We start from the raw sequence: 9028 nt of genomic DNA on the forward strand, positions 1-9028 counted from the left end.
TGCATATAGGCTCAAAGTGATGCAACGTTATCTCGAGAGATATTTTTCCTCAAAACATCCGATTGAAAGAGCCCTCAGTCACGTAATCAAAAAAGAAAATCCAAATTTGCCATGATGTTGCGAAAGAATAAAAACCGTTTAATTCAAATAACGTTAATTCGACATTCTACGTACACAATGTAACAGTCTCTAAAACTATACCCCACATGCCGCTTGTATTTGAATATTGTAATGGGGAAAATGTATTACTGCAAGTATATTATAATCTAATCTCATTGTTAAGATTTTCAAAATGCGCCATCACTTAAACACTAAAGATCCAAATGAATACATTGATATTTACAGTCGGGTAAATCCATGTACAAATACACAACAAATCAACTTTGCTCATTGTTCCACGGCGTATACATATCCAACTCGTTGTTCAAGGTATATCACTTCGTCAACCCCAAAACTGTGTTGAACAAAAATTCAATCCAGCATTACGGCCTGGAAATCTGGCACCCTTTACCAGATCAACTCGAGAAGTACTTCTCTATAGTGTGATTAAAGGTAGCTTATAACTTTAAAAAAAAAAGGAGAAGAAAATCTAATGTTGCAGAAGCGTTATGGTTTAAAGGGACAGTGCAGTATTGGTGGAGATGAAAATTTGGCTTTTAACTTTTTGCGAGATACCAAGAAAACACTTAGGAAATAGTACATAGCATACCATCTTAAAGAGGAATTCAAAGTTTATTTGATGAAAAGCGGGTTTGGAATGACTGAAACATCCAAAAAAAACAAAGTAAAACAAAGAGATCATAATGAAGTGTGGGTCCCACACTTATTAGAAGCACTCTGTTTTGGATATCTCAGCCATTTCAAAAACAATTTTCGTCAAATAAACTTTGAATTCCTCATGGAATTACATGCTTTTTCATATTTCATAAGAGGTTTCTCATTATCTCACCAAACAATGTTAGAAACCTGAAATTAGGTCTCAACCAAAACTATACGATTCCTTTAAGGCAAGGGCACATCTGATGTTGTCGAAAAAAGGTGTCTGTTGTCTTTTGAAGCAGATCTGAAAAAGTATCTGTCGAAATATATTTACCCAGCTAACACTTCTGTTTTGCGCATAAGTTTTGCAAGTTTTGGTCACTCCTTAACTGCGATAAAAATGTTACACCGATTTGAGACATCCATACCCTTCTTCTCCTTATCAAGATTAAATACATCAAGACAACTGTCGTATTATACATGCACCGTCACAGCCACACAGGCGCCAAGTTTACGCGAAAAACATGCATCTATCTGGGATCTACACTTGTAGTTCATTCATTCATTCATTCATTCATTCATTCATTTATTCATTCATTCATTCATTCATTCATTCATTCTTTCATTCATTCATTCATTCATTCATTCATTCATTCATTTATTGAATTATTTATTTATTCATTCATTCATTCATTCATTCATTCATTCATTCCTTCATTCATTCATTCATTCATTCATTCATTCATTCATTCATTCATTCATTCATTCAAGCTTATGGCACGATGTGCCTCGTTGATAAGGTTTGCTGACCATTGCTAGTCACCTGAGGCCAATCATGAGAGGTCGGCGTAATCCTCCCATTTTCTACACTTGTACTGCACCGTATGTTCCAATGAAAATTACAACTGGACTCTCCGCAATGATAACTTTAAAAATAGTGAATCAATCCAGATACAATTTCAGGGTGTGAAATTATAACTTATTACCCACATCTTGCAGAAAACCTCATCCGATTTGTTTCAGTGGTCAAAGAGAAATGAGGATTTTTGTAGAGCATGTCAGGAATCCCTTCCCTCCAAGTTCTGTCCATTGTGTTCACACATTAATATGCAGTTCCAAGAGCATCCAAGTGCTAAACTTGGAAGAATTACATTCACGACATACTTCACAACGATTCACATTTCTCTGTGTCAACTTAATCAAATTAAATGGGATTTTCTGCAAAATATAGGTAAGATGTTATATTTTTGGATCGTGTAATAGCATTCAGACAGTTTAGTTATATTGGAAGTTATCAATGCAAAAATCCGATTATATTTTTTGGACATAGCATACTTCAATACTTACACAGACAAATCAGACAAAAAATCATTGCAGCAAAATTTGTCGCCTGTCCGGTATTGTAATTGACGTTTCATTGCTTATTCTCTGTGATTAATTGTTGGGGCCCATCGAAATAAAGATCTGCCTATGATGGGGATCTCTTTTGGTTGTTTTCTCGCTCTTGTGATTAACTCTCTAAAAAAAAATCGAGTGAAAAATTTCACTCTAAAAAGAGTGAATACAAAAAAGAGTGAATTTCGAGTGAAATTGGAGTGAATTTTGAGTGAAAATGCTAATTTTCACTCATTTTGGAGTGACGTCAGGGATCACTCTAAGATTTTGGAGTGATCCCTGACGTCACTCCAAAATGAGTGAAAATGAACATTTTCACTCAAAATTCACTCCAATTTCACTCGAAATTCACTCTTTTTTGTATTCACTCTTTTTAGAGTGAAAATTTTCACTCGATTTTTTTTAGAGAGTAGTACGCCACACCGTTTCTTTCGTATGTTATGATTTAATAAACAGTTTTAAGAGAAAGAATTAATACAGAAATGAAACCACACTAAACCAACCAAATGAAACGAAACCCGGTTTACGTTCAAGACAAGCATGAGAAGTGTTTAGATATACCTGCACGGCGCAGGTTTTTTTTTTGGGGGGGGGGGCAATAATTAATCAAGCAATAAGTAAATAATCAATTTAGAGTATCACTATCACCGTGGATACAGCCACCAGAACTAAAAAAAAAAAGAAAAGTAATCATTGATACAAGAGGAATTTCAACTTATTTCGGAAATCACACGTGTCAACAAAAAGGGCTATACACGGTTTGTACAAAGTAGTAGTTCGATTGGAAGCTCATTGCCTTCTGTGAACGACGTTTTCCCCCACAACAAACTATTTTACGCGGTAATTGATAGAGTCAATAGTCGAGGCAAAACAAGCCGCTGCAAATTTCGCGATGATTCCACCCAGCTTTCTTTGTCAATTTTACCTGAGGTCACCTCCTAACAAGAAGAGCCCGACAAGAACCGACTCTATTATCTGCTTCCTCTCAGCCTTGGGTTGCCAATCCGCGAGTCTTCGAGTTTTGACAAGTGTTCGTCAGTGACTAACGATCAGTACCGATCGTGACATTAGAATTTTGTGAGAATTTGATCGTATGCAAAATATGTAATACCATGGCTACGTGGATACCTATTTATCAAGGTAGAATCGATTATTGGAACAGCTAGTATGTTATTTGAGAGCCAGGCGTGCTTCTAACTATCAACGCCTTATTGAATAAGCGTGCATTATTTGTTTTATAAAGCACGCACCTGCATCATCCACTCGTTGTCTTTGTTATCCAATTTTATTTCGGGATTCTCGCACAACTGCAAAAAGAGAGCTATTTTCTATACAAACTGGTTATACGGCAGTCTGAAGTTTGATACATGCAGGAACATGAATAGTTGCTCGATAAAGAAGTTTGATACACAAATAGCTGTTCGATTAAGTACAAGATACTTAAGTAAGGTCATAAACTGACGCAAGCACAATCATGTCAATAAATTCACAATACAAAGCAAGTCTAGACTTCTTCCAGTCACATGATAAATTTTTAGTCCGTATAACTGTCGACTTTAAAGTTAGGTCTTTATTACATCTCACAAGAAAGTCAAGAATTCCAGAAAAGTGAAATCAAAGAAGACAGCTACTGATTATTGAAAGGTTCCTGAAATGACAGACGGAGAAAGGGCAATTAAATCATGCTGAAATGTACACTAACATTTACACATGTACCATGTCATCGAAATCTTTTTCTAAGTTTAAAGGTGGTCTTGAGAGCAGCAAGGTATTACTGAGACAATTGCTTCTGGTTTCCACTAGAGAAGAATCCTAAACGATGACTATAGGTAACCTGTAAAAATCAGCATAGGTTCCAAACGCATTTTTTTAAATCTCTTTTTGATAAATTGAAGGAATGTTGAGTAAATTGATCCAGGCATGATTTTATATCTCATCGATATTAACAAGATCTTTGATTTTTCACTTTCCTTGATTTCGAAGTATGAAAATAATATAGATGGTGACGACCGCGGTCAAGAAGCATTTCAATACCCGGTAATTTCCCTTGATGAATCAGTACAGTGGTAAATCAACTTTAAAAGCCCCATATCATTCCTGCTTCAAGTACCATGTATCGATACAAACTTATCTTTTGGAAATGTTATAGACAACCAGCCCTTTAATACCAGTATCCAAGACCCTGGAGGCTGATCATGTTAAAGGGTTCCACGTAAATGTTTGGCACTCCAAATTAATGATTCAGACAGGTGAGCCAAAGGATGAAATGTTTGCAGTCCTCGGAAGAATCCTTGTAATTTCACTTTTGTTGTTGCTTTCTCTGACAGGAGAGGCAGTCTTTGTAATTAGACCTCGTGAGGGATTAAACTTTGGTGGTGCATCAATTAAAACGGGTGACGCATTCTGTTTTTGTTGGGCAACCTTAGGGCGGTTTCATTCCGTGTCAAGTTCTTGACGACTCCATGTGACTGGATACGAGTCATGTTCTTGAAGAGATTATACCTGAGTGACAGTTCCAAGGGCCCCCTCGACATGTCCAGACGCTTAATCAACTACACTGCGCAGGATATGATGACGAGGATGATGACCGTGTGTGGAAGAAACGTGAGAACGCATTGGAATCGATTTCTTTAACCCTTTTAAGTGCCAGGGACTTTGGACAGTGAGTACAACGCCGTGGGGTTTCCTGTGGCAATCGGCGCTCAAAGCATTGGAAGGGTTATTAGGTGCAGTGTCTCCTTCCGATCAACAGGTGCGTCTCTTCTGCAACATGCCTCTTTGGAGGACGCCGCGTTCGGTGACTAACGTGGCATTCAAATGACCACGATACCCTGTCCTGGCATGTGCTCAACGTTTTGGAAGATATTTCTTGGGTCGGTTTTTCGTTTGATTGTTTGAGGGTGAGTGTGAATGTGTATGCAGGGATGTATGTATCAGTATGTGTGTGTGAGGGTGTGTGTGTGTGTGGGTGTGTGTACTTGTGAAGGCGTTTCTGGTCCGGAAAAGTCTTTATGATGCATGATTTCTAATTGAAAGTAAACACCCTTCTCATTCGTCCATTATTTGATTTGGATGGAAAGGAAGCAAACATTTGGTATAAGAAGATATACGCTGTGAAGACAAAATTGAAACTTGAAGAGATCAGCATACGAGAGTGTTTGGTCAGTTCAGAGGTCTCCTAAATGGGTTTAGGGCAATTACCCCCTGGGCAATTATCCCGGACCCTTCCCCTGGCCTTAATCCTAATCCTAATCCTGAACATAATCCTAACCCTAACCCAAACTCCTAATCCGAAACCTAACCATAACCCTAATCTTTACTCTAACGTTTCCACTTACCAGTATTTAGCCGCCGGGTATTCGCCCTCGGGGGTAATTGCCCGGATACGCTCCTAAATAACTCATTTTGACTTTATTATTTCGTGCAGAAAGTAGTTTGCTATACACGAACGTATTAGGATATTTGGATATATCTACACGAGTTCTATTTTGTTTTTGTTTTTGTTTTTAATCAGTAAAATAAGATTTGTGGTAGCCTACATCATGCCCCATATTCCTGAAACTTGGGGGAGGGTTGTATAACTTAACACTATAATAATGTAAAGACATTTATGAGCAAAAGATCGATAAATGAATGCAAGAGGACATAGGCTAATTCATTGATTTGTCAACTCTTAATTGAATTATATTTGACCGGTTAAGGCTGGGGCTAAAAAAAAAAAACTAAACGCAAAAAGAAAACCCCTCCACCCAAAACAAGGCGTTATTTTCCAATAATGATTGATACTACGCATTAACATAATAGGATGATTAGCACAAGCTTCCCTTGAGAACAACGTGATGTTTGAGAACGTGCTTATTTATAACTTCATAGCAAGTCCGGATACAGCTTGAGCTACACATTTTACTGCTCAAATAAATGTCATAATATGCAAGCGGCTTTGTGAAAAGATTCGAAGCGTGTGCTATAAAGGCGGGTGCTGAATGTCTTTGATCACATAATCTCCTGTCATCATTTAATTCCTCGTTGATGTGCTGTTGCAAAAACCTGAGCGCGCTATCCCCCAGGTTTTTTAGGGGCGGAGTTTTCAAAGAAGTCATCATTTTATAGTCGTTAAAGTTTTGGGAAGAAATTTTGAAAGTGACAGAAATGTGTTGTCCAATATGAAGCGGAAAACGATTTGATCTCGTAATAAGTAACTAAACGCGATCTTTCTTTTTTATTCATAATTATTTCATCTTGGTTCTGAATAAATCTTAAGAGAGAGAATAAAAGATGGCGGTATTAGTATGTCCCTTATAATTTCAAAACATTATCAACGCAGTATATCATATATTCATCAACAATATTAACCTATTGAGTATACGGAATACTTTCATGGCGAATCTCAGACAGGATCGTTATTGATAAGATATCAGTGATCAAAAGAGAATTGTTAAAAGTACTGTTAACCATTGGGAGCAGTGATTAAAAAAAAATGTTCGAGTTATCACATTTGATGCATATCAACAGGTCAGTTGTATCATAAAACATTCTACCTTATTAACATTTTGCAAAAAAAAAACCTAAAAAATAAGGAGATATCAATATTCTTGTTAATAAACCATAAGAACCAATTTTATTATAACTATTGTTTACATATTGTATATTCAACAATACTTAACATTATATTGATTATACTGATCAACATTTTTATATTGGTTCTTTCTATCCATAACTCACATTTTAGAACTATCTTGAAGCACCAAGCTGGGTTTTCGTTTCATCCAAATGGTAAATAATGCCTTCAAGATGCATTTACAGTTAAAATTACTTTCTCATACTTTTTTTTTTCGTGGTAGAAATTGTATTCTTACAATCCCTTATTGACGATTTGTATTTAACGAACATTGAATCTTTGACTGTCTGATGCACAAAATGAACAACTGAACTGAATAACTGTATAAGTGAACGTTTTGAAGTCTATAAGATAAAGAAATGCAATGTTCAACTAGACAGTGTGACATGTATAATTTATCCAAACCACACTAAAATATTTGTATTGCACAATGCTTTCATCTACAATGGCCCCAAAACTTTTGAATTCTTTGGATCCTGCATTACTATGAACTCCCGACTTTTATACAATAATACGTAATCTTAGACATGAATTACTTTAACAGTACTTTAAATGGTGACAGCATAAAATAGAACAATTATTCAAAAATAGTAGCACTAATTAATTCTCGGCATGTTTTTTGAATAGGTTCACATAATTATGAGCTATTATGTGTGTTGGTGTGGGCACTGCACACACGCTTGTTCATGTCCTTGCGTTCGTGTGTGTGTGTGTGTGTGTGTGTGTGTGTATGTGTGTGAGTGTTTGTGTGCTTGTGTTTGTATGAGTAGGGATACGATTTGTTTTGGTAAATACTGTAAGAATACGCACATGTGATTATTCTTGTTTGTATAACAAAATTACATATGGGAGGCAGTTGGATGATAGGATTTAAAGAAGTGATGAATTTCGTTCGATTAATTTGTTAATTGAGTTTACTGAAGGTGAAAATGCTGTAGTGTGTGGTTTGTGTAATGGAGCAGATGTTGATTAGTTTGATCAAGTTGATCAAGATAGCTTTTTTGTATTATGAGATTTATGCAGAATTTTACATTACTTTTGTATACGTGGTAGAATTTGCTATATCATTGAATGTGAAAAAACTGATTCAGGAGCACAAGTGAGAAGAATACAGCTGCTTAGTTTTGTTCAGACTAACAGTTTCATTGTGAAAATAAGCCTAATGTTAAATGAAATTCAAATGAAGAATATCATTAAAATGAGTATGTTGACTTCTTTTCTAGGGACCTATCCCACAACATCTGCTTTTCTGTGGGTTAAATTCCACTACACATTGTCTCAATTTTCAGATGCAAAGCATATAGTGCACGCTGATCAGTGATTTAGGAACATTCTGTACCTGTAATTATTATGTAAAGTTCAATATGTATACACGGGATTTTAAAACATTTGTCTTTCATTTATACTGTCTGACCGGAAGATCAACGCTACGAATAGTATTCATGGTAATAAAAATAGAAATTTAAATGCAGATGAAAATAAAATCAACGAAGGATGATAGCGGTCACGATACTGGTCACAGTGAGCGATTCCGTGATTGAAGATGACAAACTTATGATTATGATTATGATTATGATTATGATTATGATTATGTAGACTATCGGATGTCGGATGTCGGAAATATAATTAAAAAAACAACGCCAGCTAATAAGCAATGATGAGACGAAACATTACGAGCTTAAAGCAGTAAATGCAACCGACGTCCATTTTGTTTTTGCCTATATATGCGCGGAGGCTAATTCCAGTAAGCTCTTCAATTTTAAAAAGAAAAAAAAAAGGCGCGGAGTAATTCCCTCTTTTCTCCTTCTTTTTCCATATCCGTTATAGATTTTAAGACAGTTTGCTAGAAAATCTAAAATTACGCATTTTTAAATATCCATTTAAAAGCAGCTTCCTGCTCACCGCAGAGAGGGCCTTGGAAGGGGATTTACTAAACTGTGACGTATCGCTCAAGCCTCGCGATGCTTCGCTTGTAGTGAGTAAAGGTGCATCTGCCAAGAAATGTATAAAGCGCTTTTTTTAATACTAATATCTCCTGTCATTCACATGATGTCAAAAGCGACAGTGTTTGCGCAAACAGATGCTTCGCTACATTCACTGGCATAACAGCAGGTCAACGTTCGCTCGTGCCGGTTGCGAGTGTAGTTAAAGCGCATACTGCCAATCGCCAACCCTATTTTCAGTCCACAACCGAACTCGAACCGGAGCGCCATATGTATGACTAGATGCAAATCATTTGTTACTCTATCCTATATA

This window comes from Diadema antillarum, unplaced genomic scaffold (assembly GCF_040938485.1).
Source record: "Diadema antillarum isolate AM-2024a unplaced genomic scaffold, OU_Dant_1.0 scf00000086, whole genome shotgun sequence".
In the NCBI taxonomy this organism is placed as follows: Eukaryota; Metazoa; Echinodermata; class Echinoidea; order Diadematoida; family Diadematidae; genus Diadema; species Diadema antillarum.